This window comes from Haemaphysalis longicornis, unplaced genomic scaffold (genome assembly GCF_048455015.1).
Source record: "Haemaphysalis longicornis isolate Haplotype H1 unplaced genomic scaffold, Haemaphysalis longicornis Haplotype H1 scaffold_5, whole genome shotgun sequence".
NCBI lineage: Eukaryota > Metazoa > Arthropoda > Arachnida > Ixodida > Ixodidae > Haemaphysalis > Haemaphysalis longicornis.
In genome coordinates, this window is record NW_027526385.1 from 114,675,832 (window position 1) to 114,693,143 (window position 17,312).

Below are 17,312 nucleotides of genomic sequence, written 5' to 3' on the forward strand. Positions count from 1 at the left end.
CAAAAAATCTTCATCTTTTTAAATGACCTACCGCATTCCCCCCTTTGCTTTCCGAGGTTTTTTTAACTGCCAACCCTTAGTCTATGTATATATAAATACACATATATATTCGGTTCGGATCCCACCTGGCGGGCATTTTTTCTTCACTTTCTTTCTTTCTTTCCAAATTCTTAATCTGTTTCAATGATCTACCACATCCTCCCCTTTGCTTTCCGAGGTTTTCTCGACTGCCAACCCTTATTTCTGTGTTATTTTCAACGAGCCCCTCATTTCCTATTCTGATTCGCTACATGCATAGCGAGGGCCTCTGTTCTGGCAGTCTTGTTGCCAAAGGGAGCTTAAGAGGGTTCAAAGCTGGTCGACCACTCTGGACATGTCGTAGACACTCGAGTCACGACCCGGGGGTTAAAAAGAAGGTCCCCTTCACTCCGATTAGTCCGAATGGCGCTGGCTACCACCCCCAAGCACAGGAAACAAACATACCTAACATAAATACCCCAGAAAGTGAATGGGAAAGTCGCCCCGCCGGTAGCGTTGTGGTTATCGCACCAGACCGGTATTCTGGAGGTCGTGGGTTCGGATCCCACCTGGCGGGCATTTTTTCCTCACTTTCTTTCTTTCTTTCCAAATTCTTAATCTGTTTCAATGATCTACCACATCCTCCCCTTAGCTTTCCGAGGTTTTCTCGACTGCCAACCCTTATTTATATATATATATATATATATATATATATCGAGAAAAGGACAGGAATTTTTTTTCAATATGTGCTTTGTTTTTTAATTAATACTCTGTGACATGGGCCGTGAGTGAACATGAGCTACCAGTTCAACACGGAAGGGGAGACGACGGGCTGTGGGCAGATGGCACGGCAGGTGGGCAAAAATGAAGAACAAAGGAGAACGAAGACGGAAGGGCTACGAGAGGATACGTGCGAGGGGTCTCGTGCCACGATACACGGGCTGGGCGACATTCCAGAGGAAGAGCTCCTGCCGTCGTTTTAGCTTTGGGCTTTCCGCAAGGGCGTGCCTACCTCATCGGATCCTGGTGGCTTGTCCCACGACCAAGGGGCGGCCTGTCGAGCGGCTCCTGCCAGGGTGCAGTGGCCGAGTACGCGGCCTTCTCCGACGCGGCCGGGGTGCTCATCTGCGGGATCGTTCCTGGGACGTGGTGCTCGCGATCTGAGCTGGGAGAAGACATGGGTACGCTGTCACGTGGCAGGCGCCGCACACGGTAGAGCAGCCATGATTTGAAGCGCAACAAAAACACACGGACGAAGAACAGTGTAGACGGGACAGGCGCTATCGTCCGTGTGTTTTTGTTGCGCTTCAAATCATGGCATCTATTAACCAACACCAACTAGCCCAGCAAGAAGTTCTTCTCACGGTAGAGCAGCCGTGTGCTGGCGACAATTCAGTTGCAACAGTCGTGCCACCCCTGCTCTCGCTCGCTTGGACGGCCACATCAACTGACGACGACAAACCTGAGAAGGCGTCGGGGCCTGTCCGTGAGACGACGCCTTTGATATTCCTGATCCCTACTCGCTAGGAACGTTGGTGTGGGCAGAATAACCAGTAGCTCGGGAATTGTCAAACGGTTTTTGGGACCACGTTTTATGTGAGACTGACGTGAAATATCGCACGGGGCCCAAGGCCAATTCTTAAGAAACTATGGACAGGGGCCAACTGATTGCGATAGCTTAAGGAGCGACTGCAGAACTCTGGCAAGGTGGCACATAAAGAACACCGGAAGGCAAAAATGACGCAAAAGGAGTTTTACGATAGAAGAACAAGTTAGACAACTAGCACCAGGGGACAAGGTATTGCTGCTTGTACCTCCAGATAAGAACAAGCTGATATTACCATGCAAAAGACTCTTCACGATCGTTGACAAACACAGCGAATATGACTACCTGATAGTCCTTGGAACCCCAAAGAGCCTATTTTATATTAACCTTTTAAGGAAGTACGAGGAAAGTGAGTCCGAGGCTGCAGTACCACAACACGCCTACGTTACTGTTTAGACGGACACTACGGATGAACAAGACATACCCTTTGCTGTTCTACATCAACTGGAAACCTTTCGAAATGTATTAGTGGCAACGACCTTGAGCGACCCCCCGAAAGTCCACACTAAGAAACTGGTGGAATAGTTTTCCGGCGTGTTTTTAGAAGTACCGAGAAAAATAAACGTTTTAGAGTGCAAGTTGTGCATAACCATTGAAGTGTCTGTAAACGTACGTCCGTACCCCATACCAGTGTCTATCCAAGAAGCTGTAGTAAGGGAAGTTCAGGACATGTTAGCGCAATGAATATTTGAACCTTCGAATTTGCCTAATCAAGCACCAATCGTCGTGCTGAAAAAGAAAACGGGAACATTCGGCTCTGTATTAACTTCAGGCAGCTAAATGGAGCCGTATTCACGAACAACGAACCAATACCTGGAGTGGACATGACGTTTCCCAAACTGTGCCAAAGCCGCTACTTCTAGAAGTTCGACTTTACGAAACGGTACTGGCAGGTGCCCATGCAAGACGCACCGAAACAATTAGCCGCATTTCAAGATGTGCCTGGTCTCTCTCAGTTCAGATTCATTCCGTTCGGCATCAAGACTGCATCTGCGGTCTTTACCCAACTGATGAGACGAATTGTAGAACGGATCTCAAACATCTGTCACTATTTTTACGATGTGCTAATAGCTATCAAACCTGGGAAGAGCACATTATCACGCTTACCCTATTTCTGGAACGTGTTATGGCTGCACATTTGACAAAAAAGCCTTCAAGAACTTAGGTGGCTTTGGATGGTCAAGTTTTGTGGGCATATTGTGGGGGACAATCCTATGAGGCCCTAGATTGAGACGTTACACAAAATCCAGCCTGCAAAAAGACCACAGACGAAGAAAGCAGTTCGCTCTTTTCTTGGCTTAACTGGGTATTACTTGGGCTTCGTACTCCATTACTCCACTGTAGGCGTCCCTCTGACGGAACTCACTAGAAAACGAGGTCCTAACAAGGTCACCTGGCTAGAATGTCAACAGCAAGCATTTGTAAGACAATGGTTCTTATCATCGAGCCCAGTATTATGGTCGCCGCACTTGCAAGAGCCTTTCATCCTACGCACGGATGCATCATCGTCTAGTGTTAGAGCTGTTTTAATGCAGCGCCACGAAGGGGTCTTACATCCAATAGACTACGCCAGTCGAAAGCTCCTCGAGCGAGAAGCTTGGTACTCCACGATCGAAAGAAGGCGCTGGCACTTGTGTGGGCCATTCAAAAGTTTCATGTTTATCTGTTCGCAAAGAGGTTCGTGCTGCATACTGACTATCAGCCTCTCGCATACACCAACTCTGCGAAAGAAACAAATAGCCAGGTGCTCCTCTGGAGTCAGCTGCTCACTGAGTGTGACTTCGTGGTGGAATACAGTAAGGGCTCCGAAAAAGTAGGGGCCGACTACCTCAGCCGCATATGACCCCGCCCCTGTTATCGATTCGTTCCACCGTTTCATCAAGAACTCCTGTGCACAATTTTGTTCCGTTAATGGGTCACATTTTCCCTTAACTGAACGGACATCCGTGACCAATGATTTTTTATCTACTTCTGGTCGTCTGTGTGCGTTCATACTCGGTGTGCGTGTGGAGAAGTTGTTTTTTTTTTACAAAACAACTTTCTTGAGCAGGGCGATATTGTGAGGAAAGGAGACAAGTTTTCTTTTCCAGCGTGTTTTGTGTTTTTTAATTAATACACTGTGACATGGGCCATGCATGAACTCGACCTACCAGTGCAACACGGAAGAAGAGACGACGGCCTGTGGGCACGTGGAATGCAGCTGGGAAATATAAAAAAAGGAGAATGAAGCCGGAAGGGCTACGAGAGGAAACGTGCGAAGCGTCTCGTGCGAAGGTTCACGGGCAGGGCGACATTTCAGAGGAAGAGCTCCTGCCGTCGTTCCTTCTGCGGGCCTTCCCCCAGGGCGTGCCTACCTCTCCAGTCCTGGTGGCCTGTCCCAGGACCAAGGGGCGGCCGGTCGATAGGCTCCGGCCAGGGGGCAGTTGCCGTGTGCGGGCCTTGGCCTACGCTACCGGGGTGCTCATCACCGGGATCGTTCCTGGGACGTAGTCCTCGCAAGCTGAGCTGGGAGCAGACATCGGCGCCTTGTCCCGTGGAAGGCGCCGCACACGGTAGAGCAGCCGTGTGCCGGCGACGATCCAGTTGTAGCAGTCGTGCCACCCCTGCCCTCCCTCGCTTCGACGGCCACATCAACTGATGACGACAAACCTGAGAAGGCGTCGGGACGTGTCCGTGAGACGGCGCCTTTGATATTCGTGATCCCTACTCGCGAGGAACTCTGGTGTGGGGCAGAATAGTCAGTAGCTCAAGAATTGGCAACCTGTGTTTTGGGGTCACGTTTTACGTGACACTGACGTAAAATGCCCATGTACTTTCCGTTCTCCCTCCCGTAACTCAGGACTTGTGGAACAGATAAATATAGTATTTCCTTTTTCCCTCTTCACAATGTCAGCACACGAAAGCGTGGTTAACGTCCATTCACTATCTCATACACACACACACAAGCACACACACACACACACAAACACACACACGCGCGCACGCACGCACAAGCACACCCGCACACACACACACACGTTGATTACAGACCTATGGCTGAAATGAACGGTGCCTCTTTGCGATGCACAAATCGAATATTCTGGTGCGTTCACCTTGGACCATTATCATCTTGCTCCCTCTCCGACCGAGTGTTTTCCTTTAATATACCCCCTTGCAATATATATTTATATATTGCGAGTGCGTAAGTCGCGCGACCACGGCCTGGGCATTGACGACTTCTAGATCACCACTATGGTATATACGGTTATTCCTGACGGCAAGCAGCAGTGCTTCGTGGCAACTGCCGATTTGGTCCTCAAACTTTGTAGTGATACTGCAATTTCTGTGCTCGGTGGCAACTTTCGTGATTGTGACGTACTCATCCTTCCGGGTGATCGGTTTCTCCCAAGAGGCATCGTGATCGCCTTCTTTCTGGTCCGCTTCTTCCGTGGGTGGGCCGCACTCGTTGCCGCGAACGGATTCTCCTTCGTCACGGCACCATTGTTTCTCTCTGGTGTATTTCCTCCAGCCCAAGTTCACTTTCCAAACCGTTGTACTCGGCTCTATCTCCGAGAAGCAGCTCTGGCCTCTCCCCCACGCAAACTTGTTCTTTACTAGACCTTCTGAAGAAGAATTAATTTTCATTTTATTTGAATTGTACTACGCTTCACAAAACTTCCGTCGCAACACACCGAATCGGAGCAGAAGGACCCCGCATTAGGTGCCGCCGCCCATACCGTGTGTCGTCTTTCAAACGAATGAATCAGTGTTAATGTCGCCGATATGCTTCAATACAAAAATATCCGCCCGTCAAAAAGCCTTTGGTCGTCCCCCGTGATGACCAAGTTCTTCGATTTTGTATCGACTACTGCGGACTCAATGAAATTGCCCGAAAGGAAATATATCCGATGCTCTCCATCGATGATGCCGTGGACTGCCTACAAGGAGGGGAATAGTTTTTCAGCCATGACCTGCCCTCAGCTTATTAACCAATTCCAATGAGGCTGATAAAGAAAAGACAGCATTTGCCACCCCTGATAGATGTTATGAATTTATTGTAATACCTTTCGGACTGTGTAACGCTCCCGCGACTTTCAAGCGAATGATCGAAAATGTTTTTCGGGGCCCTAAATACAGGATATGGCTTTGTTATTTGGACGATATCATTATTACTTTTTCCTCAAGTTTTACTGAGCTCTTAAAACGGCTACATGAGGTTTGTTATGGCCTCGCGAATATGGGTCTTCAGTTTAACACAAAAAAATTCCGTTTCGCCACGAGAAGCATAACGGTTCTAGGCCACGTCGTCAGCAATGAGGGGATTCGGCCCACCCGAGAAAAAGTATGCTGCTGTCATCAATTTCTCGCGGTTTCAGGGGCATAAACCCCTCGCAGCTTTCTTGGCCTGGCGTCATAGCTCTGCCGTTTCGTCCGCCATATTGCTGCAGTTGCTTCGCCCCTCAAAAAGCTGCTACAGTTTGCACCCACCTTTGTATGGTCAAACAAGTGTGGGGAGGCTTTCCAACAACTCAAGCAGGCGCTGACGTCTGGGCCCGTACTATGCCTTTTGATAAATATGGCTCTTTTATTCTGCTTACGGTGGCCAGTGGCCACGAAATCGGTGCTGTGCTGTTGCAGTTTCACGATCAACACAAAGAAAGAGTTGTTTCTTATGCAAGTGGTACCGCAAGCATCGCCGAGAAAAATTACACAGTTACCGAGCAATAGTGGCTGGTGGTGGTGTGGGCTGTACAAAAATGTTTACCTTACCCCTGCGGTCGTTACTTGACAGTAGCGCCTTACCATCATGCTGTGAGCTGGTTGCAGAAGCTCAAAAATTTATCAAGACGACTCGAACGATGGGTTAATCGACGGCAAGAATGGCTTCACGATAACATACAGGTACGGTAAAAAGCACAAAGACACGGATGCACTTTCTGGTTGCTCTCTGGGGTCGAACAAGGCTTCCGCGCTATTGTCACTCTACCCAGACCTCCCAAACGCACCTGGCAATCATGTAGCAGTTAAAGACCTCTCGAGCTTGACTTCTCTTCAAAGGCCGACATTTCCGGCAGTGGAACAAGTGACAAGCTTGCTGGCTCATCGCACCCTCCAAACAGTACGTCCTGTCGGCACTTTAACAATTCAAGTTTTTGGATGGCATCTTGTAATATTCCACTTATCTCTCATCCGGCCAGCGATGGGTACCCATTGCGCCCCTCTCCATCCCCGCGCAGATACGGGAAGCTCTGCACGACGATGTCATAGCGGGCCACCTTCGTTTCAGCAAAACATTACTGCGCGTCCACAGTCGTTTCTTTTGGCCCGGATTTTCCACCTTCGTTGTCCTTAACAGAGCTTTCTGTCCATCTTGTCTCCAGCGCAAGAGATTCACACCCCCGCCTGCCGAACTTTTGCAGCCACTTCCTTGTCTGTTTACGCCTTTCCAAACGGTTGGTATAGATCTCTACGGGCCCTTTCCTTGCACAACTGCGGGATATCGGTGGAGTATGGCAGCAGTTGCCCACCCAACACGTTATGCAAAAACAGCGGACATTTGCTCTGGCTGCGCAGCAGAGGTCGCAGACTTCTTCCTGCGCGCAATACTCTTCCGAAATTGTTCCCCTCGTGTTTTTTTGAGTGATCCAGTATTGTTGAACATGTTCTTCGTGCGTCGAGCACAGTCCACAAAACCACTTCTTCCTACAGCCCGCAAATAATCGGCCTCACTGACAGATTTCACCGGACTCTCTCGGATATGGTTTCTATGTGCATTCGGCCTGATTACGCAAAGTGGTACACATTTCTTCCATTTGTTACAATTCTCTATATAACTGCAGTTTACCGGACTACCGGCTACATTTTATCGGCTCCCGTGTTGACCCACTCCCAGCCCATTCTGAGAGCAGTTTCACTCCCGTGTCAACTATTGCCGTCGAGTTGCTCGTCTGCAGACTGAAGCCAGTCAGCACATCAGCAAAGACCGCTACGACGCCAGCAACCGTAAGGTTCGGTTCTGCCATGGTGACTACTTCCTACTTTGGATGCCAAGTCAAAGACCAGGACTATGTGAAAAAATTCTTCACCGTTTCACACGCGCGTACACAGTCCTCGAGAAAACATCCCCCATTCCCTGTGAACTATCGTGTCACGCCTGGTAAAGCTCCCTTGGGCCGTCGCTAACGTGGCATAGAAATCATGCAAGTGTCACGCCTGAAGCCTTTTGGGCGCAGCACTTCATGCACACTGGTGGTTAGGCGCCCGCCTCCACTCGGAGGGGAAATTATTGTGAGCGCGTAGGTCATGTCACCATGACCTGGACATCGACGACACTTCCAGGGGCTTGTTTATACACTGTGGACAATTTCCCGCTTTCCCTCTTCACCATAACAAGGTGATACTCATTACATCACCCCATTGTCTTGAGTTCGTGCATCATCGCTCTGGCCCCAGTGTTCGGAACCGACTAGACCACCGAATAAACGTTCTGGCTAACCAGCTAACCCCTTGTTAAAAGGCCAGATATTATCTATATATTTAAATAAAAATTTACTTTCTTTTGCAATTGCAAACGAAGCATGTACTTTTTGTTGGGTGAAAACAACGCTACTTTTTTCTTCTTCTTGGGATCTGCTCATCTTGCATCGCCTGCTTCCTTTTGTTACGTTTTTTCTCGTGCGCAGCACAAATGCTCTTCGGCTATGCCTGGGTACACTAATACAGAATTATTAGATTGGTTATATTTTTGTTTTTTTTTATATATTTTTATATCATAATATTTTTGTTATTATGCTCATTATTTTTACAAATATTGCCATTATTCTTATTATTATACGCGACCATCGTGTACATTTATCGCCATGCTGTTAAAATAACACACCCCGAACGTTTCCACGACACGAGTAGAGGTGGCGTATCATAGACACAAATTCGTAAAAAGACCCCACCCCAGCAATAAAGCAGAACCACGTGGCCTTAAAGCCACAAAAGGGACGTGGAGGCAACGGCAAGACAACCAAACCCACTAGGCGATTCGACATTCACTATTTTGAACTTGGCTTGCCATATGAAAAGCCGAGTTTCAGGGTGAGTGCGAAAACGTTTTAATACAAACCTTAGCCACAAGTATGAGTTTTATTTCCGCACCCTGGCAGCTCATCTTTGCAATAGGTTCATATACCCCTCGATATCGTTTGATAGCAGCGAAGGCATTTAGACATACATGTAATATCATATGCCTAGAAAAAAACCTCGATGTGCTGTCTGGGCGTCTTTGCAGCCTCCATGTTGCAAACACTGTCTTCTTGCCAGTGGAGAAGTAAACGAAGATGTCATCTTGGTTTACTTTATTCTTCACATAAAGTGAGCGCTCAGAATGGGCCCCGGAGGCTCATTCCGGGCTCATGGTAGCCAAGATGGCTTTACCATGTTGTTCAGTGGAGAAAGATACGCTACGAGTAGGAACTAGTAACGGTGTGGCTTTTTTTACTGCCGCTGCTTCCCTCCTTTGCAGACGACTCCAAGCTACATTCCCTGCCTATGCCCACAGCGCTTCTCAGGAACTTGTGAATCATGGTCACCACCCAACCAATTCAATGCATATTGGCCTAGTGCCCGTGCTTTGCGCACCGCTGCTACCATGCGCTTGCTTTCTAGTGGCGAGTAGGTCACACAAGAACCTTCAGGGAGAACGATAATTTCGCCACCTACGAAGCCGGTCAGCACAAAAATAACTCCTTGGAGATATTCTAGGTATCACTTCTTTTTAGTTAGCACCCTCGCTGTGCACTGTATGAGCCATGTTCACAATAGCAACACGATTCTCCATTGTCATCACAATGCCCCGCAGTTCCGGAGTAAGACGCGAGCCAGAAGGAAGCCGTCATTCGCTTATCTGTGCTCGTAAAAAACTATGGCCAACGGTGATGTCACACCCCATTTTATTACCAAGGTAATTCTTCTAATGAGAGCTCTACCACCTCTCGGTGCTCACTTGCGGATCACCGTACTTACCATCCTCAGCTTATGTTATGTGGGTTTTCTCCGTATTTGGTTCACAAGCGCAAGGCCTTTTGAATCCTCTCATGATGACCTTCTGGTTTTTATCAGAGCCCTGGAGTTTGGAGTAGTAAGGGGTTTATAACGATAAGGATATCCAGGGGTCTACTACGGTTGTTATATTTCTCTTATGGGATATTACGCTCGTCACCCCTGCCTCCACAAATCCCCTGTACTGCCGTCAAAAAAACGTCAATTCAGCGATTCGAGAACTCGTCTTTCCCCTCCTTCTATCTTCCCGTTTTTAATTGCATGAAAAGTTATGAATTATTAAAGCACTAAAATAAAGCTTCCCGCTTCTCTCTAGACGTCTTGGCGGCCGCCCACACCCCTAACAAGCGTCGCTACTTTTATTGCCCTATGGTGGGCTCTCAGGAGCAGGGCCTTCCCAGTTACACAGAAAGCATGAATTCTTAAAGATTGACCTCCAAAAACGTTTAAGAACGTGGCTGATAATGTGCTTTACTGAGAGACCACCAGCGGCGCCCTTTTTAAACATATCATCGAAAGGAATGAACTACATTAAATTACCCTTACAAGTATGTAATTAGAATAATAAAATAGCAGACAATAAAATAACCAATAAATCACGTCTTACACAAACACGTGTTAGAATTCCTGTTATTTTATTCCCCCTATGCATGCTCAAACCTTCCCCACCTTTGTGAAAATTTGGTTGGATATTTTTTTTTCACAACCAATTCCAGAAAATTCCTAGGTGAATTTAATGTGCCTTTTGAAAAAAAAGCTGACAAGAGGCTCTTCACTGATTTACCTGTCTTCGTATCTTGCAGATAAACACACACTGAGGTGTCAACAGTAAAGGGGTAAAAAGGAAGCCAAAATCAGATTCGCATAAATTTAGCCTTGTCTCATGCTGCCTATATTGTTTTTTGCGTTGCTTCCCTTTTTTGAAAGCACGCTGTGTAATGCAGGTTGGGATGTTACCAAACCCGTGCCAAAGCATTACCACCAAGGTCCTTTATCATCATGTCCTCAGAGATGATACGTAGATAGTCGGCAAGGAAGAGGGATTAGAATGTGTAAAGTCTAAAGGGATTTTCTCTGACACATATTTGTGGCGAATGCCACGACCCCTCTTTGACACGCGAAGAACGGTGCTGTTAGCAATTTTAATGCATGCATGCGTAGAGCTGAATTCAGCGGGTTGGATTGGGCAAGACAGGAGAAAACGCACTATAGTTTGGCGTTGCGGTCCTTATTTAGAATATATTCCTTCTTTAGGCACAAACTCAGTAGCCCCAGCGAAAATGAACATCAGTGATAACAAACGCCATGCCACAAACTGCCGTTTTCATACACAATGAAAACCGATAAAACCCGAAGTCGACAAAAGTGTATTATATGGTTTCTACAAACAACAAACGACCTATACTTATTCCAACACAGTACCTGTTGTCACGTACGCCCTTGGTAGGCCTGGTGCGGGGCTGGCGTTTAAAAAGTTTACTATAGCGTCCAAATTCCGGGTCAAACATACCACAACCGAAGTGCGGTGTTAAGAAATTCTCGATTTTGGAAATGTTCTTTAGGCGCACTTTTGTTTTCAATAGTTCCTTTAATATTTTATCGCGTTTGACATTTGTTGCACGAACTCCGTGTTCTAATGAGCCACCTACTATACACCAAATTTGCCCACATTTTTCTGTTCCAGCGATGGCTTCGGTACCAGCAATATGCCAACAACGGAGTTTAAGAAAAAGTTGGTCGAATTGACTGAACAGATTACGCACTTTGGGACCATTATTGATAGCGGCCCCGCATCAACAGGCAGTGACGGTGAAGCTCAGGAGAAACTGAAGCGCAATTGGGGTGTCCTAAAAGTAAGTCTTGTGAAAAATCAATTTTTTGGTGTTCTTAAAAAAGTCCCGATTAAACAATACACTTGTCGTTGGGCTGCGGGGACGTGAACAAATGACGAATGGTCGTGTGTTGTTCGAAGGAACTATGAACTTGACTGTCCTAAAGCAGAAAAAAAATACATCTACCATTTGGTGACAAATGAGCTGCTTGACCAAAGAATTGGCGGGCGTGCTTGGTGATTACAGCCGACTTCGTAGCCTCTTTAACGTAGGTAACAGCTGTACTCCGAATTTCAGATAGTCTCTCGTGCGAAACTGTATGGTCAGTATCTAAACCTAAAAGCAGACTTTTATTACTGGCACTGCAACACGATTGCATAGAAAACAGAGTACTGGTGTGGAAAAGATTAGAAGCTTCTTTCGAATCCGGCCGGCATTAAAAAAAACCGCATGATTTGTTCTAATCAACAGCTACTGCCGGTTTTGTTTTTCTTAGTCTTTCGCCCGCTATTTCCCTAAGTTTTCATAATTTTTTTCTGTAGTAGCGGTTATGTCGCTCCTATTTAGTTCTACCAAATTCTAACTGTAATGTAGTGAGATATTACGACGAGGAATACTCGAGCTCTTCCCAAAGCCCACAATTCTATTAACTCGAGACTTACTTATCCCCGGTCGCTTCTTTCTTGTTTGCACGTCTCAATAGCTGAGGTCATGTGTGGTTTTATTCATAGCTGGCTATATTGGCACTCGTTCTTATGCAATGCATATGGAGCTGTGACAGGAGGGCATCCCATTTCCTTTTTGCTGCAAAAGAAAGCTGCTCTCCCGATTTCCAGCTTTTCATTGTAAGCCTCGAGAGTTTTGTTATGTCAACATCCCCAATTTCTTCTTTGCGGCTCTGTGTAGGCCTTCCTGTAGGCTATCACGGTATACTTTACACAAATTCATCTGGTCCTTCATCTACACCATGTGTCTATAGCCGCATATAGACATAGTTGAACATTTGTGATGTTTCTCGCTAGTACAGCTTCTGTTCTTTTGGAGATTTTTATTTACTCCCGGTCTTTCTGCCCACAAATACTACTTGCCCATGCGTATTTGGTGGAAGGCAAAACACAGCGCTAATAAACGGCACAGAAGTGGAGAAAGACACAAACACGGACGCTGACTAACAACTGAATACACTTTAATACGCGCAGGCAATATAAGATAATCCAGAAATAACATTAAAAGAAGAGACAGTTAAGAATGTAGAAATACTTCATTGGGCAACAAGTCGACAGTCGGTTTCCTGACGCATGCGCCCGCTCGCTCTTGCATCGAAAAAGCTTCGAAGACCTCGTGTGCTCTCTGGTAACCATAGATCTTAAGGACGTTCTCGTTCACGCATGAAGCAACGTGTGTGGCAAAGGTACTACCGGTAGCAGATTTAGTGGTGTTAACCTGCTCACGAAGGCGATAATTCATACATCGTCCCGTTTGTCCTCTATACGAGCCACCGCAGGTCAGGGGGATCTCCTAGACTCCTCTGGTCACACGCTCAATAAAACGCCTTGTGAGTCCCTTGTTGCAGACGCTGCGTCTTGGTTCTTCCGAGTTCGCCACTTTGCAAAGGCAGCGCAACTTCTTTTGAGAAGAAAACACGACTCGCACCCCTGAACGTTCCACAGTCATTTTTAGTTTGTGCGAGGTGGCTTCAACGTATGGGAGGACCATCGTGGTCCTGTAGTCCTTGCGCGCCATTGGACGTGTTCCAACCCGCTCTTCCGTCAGCAACTTCTTTGAAAGGCTGCGGATGAGGTCCTCAGGATATTCAGATGTTTGTAGGCGCTTCACCTGGTCCAGGAACATCACCTCTATTTGGCGATGGCACGATCTGACTAGGACGTTCTTCAAAACGGCTGTGGCCACTGCGCGTTTCACGAGCTTAGAGTGGGCTGAGGAGTGTCGCAGCAGTGCCTTCTGTGGTGTCGGTGCGTATCCCTAACACACATGTTAGGCGGTCACGACATGTATGCTTTCTGAACTTGTTCGCTTTTATAGCTTCTTTTATAGGTGCTTGATCACTGGTTTGTATGTGTTATTTATTTAGTACTGATCAATAGAGTCATTAATTAGTTATTATCGCATTCATCTATGTAGTTAATAACCGGGGGAGATAAAGTCCACTCCAAAAACATTGAGAATCCTCGCCACAACCTCGGCCAGTTTTTACTACTGAGGTAGAGGTGACTGCACTTAGTCTTTAGGTGATAAATCTCGAATGCGCTTCATTGTATAGGGGACCTTGTTTTACCACACGGTCCAGGCTGTAGCTTGCGCGTGAGTTAGGCGGTGACCTCTGGTTATAAGAATAATAAGAACCCATTTGTGACATGGTTTGCAATGAAAAGATTTCTTATTAAAAATAATATATAGTGGGGAATATAGCACACAGAAAAAGCTTGGCGAGAAATGTTCCCCTCTCCATCCTCAAATCTAAAAACAGCAACAGCTGACAGCTTTAAGCCGATCCCTTCAAGCAAATAATTCCACGCCGTGTGGGGAGCGCTAATATTTTTCTTATTTGCATATACAGAGTTGTGAATAGTCGGAAACATTATGCGCTAAAAGCGGCAGAACGTATCAAACTTTGCGCGCTTGGTGATGGTAACTATTTCTGAACACTTTGCAGTTCCTGAAGGACACAATAGATCAAGACGCTGACAACTCAGACAATGTATTCTACGCATTCGGCTATGGGTATGACTACCCAGAGCTTATTCTTACTTATATAAACAACACGTAAGTACGAGAAGTTCCATTGGTGATTTTTTCCTTTTGAAAAACGACTACCCTGTGTCGCCCAGTTTTTTTATTTCAAATATTTTGTTTCGCGTGTGTACACCAAGAAAACTTTGAGGTAAATTAACATTCTCCTTGTCAACTCTGCTCTTTTGGGTGCTGCAAGTGTGCTACAAAATCTGCGTCACAAATTGGTTCACAAAACATTTATATGAATTATTGCAAATACTACTCCGACATGCAGAAACACAGGCTGAAACACTCACAGGGGCTGAATGATATATTCTACAATTGGTAGAGGTTTGTCTCGTGCGATACGCCTTTTTAACTCATTACAAAACATGACTCTGCTTTTCAGCCATTACTAGGCTATCTTATATTTTATATTATGTGATTTATAGTGCGTTTAGAATATATATTGTTCAGCAGTGGAATTTCGAAGCTGTGGTTTTGTGTCTGGTTTTGTTGAGTGGAGCCATGAATAAGAAATTCCGAAAAGGGGTATTTTTCAACATTTAATAGCTAACGCAGACGCTGTGCAAGTATTTATCAACTGACAACGCCTAACATCTAGCATTTTGGAGAGGGAGCTGAGGATTCATACGCTTCGGAAAAGTGATTATCATAAAACCTTTTTTTTTGTTATGTTATAACTCGGTGTAAGCACTGGGTCTACAAATGGGTATCTAGAGCTTCACGACAATATAACACTACGATGACCATGAACATAAAATTAGGTTGTGTTTCATTCAGTTTTGTTCTACATAGTGTTTTTTCAGGTGAGGCACATAATGTGTGCCACCTTTCGATGCAGTTGGTTGAAACACACAGAAAAGAGTATAAGAGCGCTAACATATTTTACAGAACAGTTGTCCCTTTATTTGCGGGCTCATGGCAGAATGTTACCCTGAAACGTAACATAAAAAGCGAAAAAACATTTCCGGTAGACACCATAAATTTAAAGAATGCTTTCGGGAGTATATTACTCGTGGCAGCAGGTTCCCACCTGGTAAACCGTTCTCCGTGTTGCTTTTGTAATATATAAAATGTTGCAGAGAGCATAACAAGTTCCAAGGCATTGAGGTTTGCTATTTTTTACCTTATGTATTCTATTTTTTACCTTACAATGTATGGCATTTTCTCTTCAAGAGTCTTTGAAGTTTTTAGAGCTGTACTTGTCACAGGAACGAAGAAGTAATATCGCACAGCTGGTCGAAAGAAAGCGCGTTAGCACATCTTTCGAAACTTCTGGCAGCCTTGATTCATAAATTCAATGATTCATTGTCACCTGTGTAAATTGAGCTTTGCTTTGTGTTTATTTTATACAGCAGTGGTGACGCTACGTAGAGGCAACGATGAGGACGGTTTTACGCCGAATGGCGCGTTATAAACATTCTCAATTAAACTGCAAATAGTAACATCTTCAAGATCGTGCACGTATCACCCGATGGCACCCACGCGCTCACTAGACCTTTGTGAGTCCTACCGGTGCGGATTAAGGTTCAGCGTCATAACCAGCACCTTAAAGTACAATGAGTACCACGTTCAGTTGACCCTTCCTTGGGCTCACTCTTACGGTCAACTAATCCCAAGGTTGACTTGACAGGCCAATAACATGAGCACTCCGGTGGAGTAGCCAGCAAAGACAGCGTCGGCGCCAAAACACCAATCATGAACTTTCCCATACGTTAGTGTTCTGCAAATATGGTAATTTGTGTTCTTTTACGAAAACAAGGCGTGTTGTATTTTTACGATACTGGCAGCATATGTCGATCAGCCTTTCAAACGTTTAGTAGCGTCAATCTTCAACACCTGCTTCTCCCGTTTTCTCATGGCTTCCCTTTCCTTTGGAGCCACTCAGTAAGGTTGCTGCAGCAGCGGCATCGCCTGTCATCTTATGTTTCCTTGGTGTGGGCCGACCTGACGTGTTCTTGATCTCGTCATTGTAAAGTTCGAGTTTTTGCTTTTTTCGGCAGAGTTTCGCAGACTTGTAGGACCGGCGTCCTTGTGGACTGTGTATGAAGTGCAAGTTGCACTTTGCGTCCTTTCTTGCTACTTTTAACGTACGCCTATGTTCAGTGTAGGGCGTTGAAGTCCCCTGCTGAAAGCTGTTCGTACGCACTTCGCTTGGGTTTGGAATGTGGCGCTTAGCGCGAATAATACGAAAACAGTGGCAGACAAGACTGGCGCCTGTCTCGCATGCTACCGTCCTCGTATTTTGTGCGCAGTAAACCCTCCATTCAAAATGTACCAACTAGCACTTCAGCACGTTTTATTGAGTGGTATTGGATTGAGAGATAGCTTTAAATTGCGGCAGGTAGCAATGAGGTGGGCTATACATGTTTGTGACGTGCAGTGGTCCATTGGGTGTTTGTGTCTATATATTCTTGTTATCTGTGGAGTGTTGTACGTTGGCGGCAACTACCTCGACAATCAAGAGTAAATTGGCTTGTGGTTTTAAAGGCAGTATAAGAAAGTAGGTTTGGGGCTTTCCAGTTTTATGTAGGAGGAGAACATCGTGTGTCCGACGCAGGCTTTGGATCCAGTGATTAAACATTTCTTTTTTTTATGCCCCTGCAGTTCCACTCAACTAGGTGTAAGTCTGGGGCCATGTTGTGGCTGATCTGCGAGGGTGTTTAGGTGGCTTGCTGTTTTCAGGAGGTGGTCAAGACACTTTTTGAAACGGGGCAGTAGCATGTCGGTGAGTTATACAATCGATTTCTTACTGAGGGTATCGAATACTTTGTCCAACATAGCCCCTATTTCTTATTCCAATACTGTAAGAAGGGTAGCAACATTCTCCCTCTGCTTTTTGGAGCTTGTTAAAGTGTATGTTGAGGTCAAAGTCACTGTGAGCCGGAGATGGGAGTTCTCTGCAATCTGGGGTTCCCTCATCATATGACCTGCTGCGTTGAGGGCCCACTATAGCGCGCGTTATTGTGGCGTTGGATTCACAGTAAATGTCACGTTGGAGAATTGGTGCGCTGATTGTAACGGCCGGTAAACGGTTCGAAGGAACGAAACATTGCTGAGTGCAGGTTTTT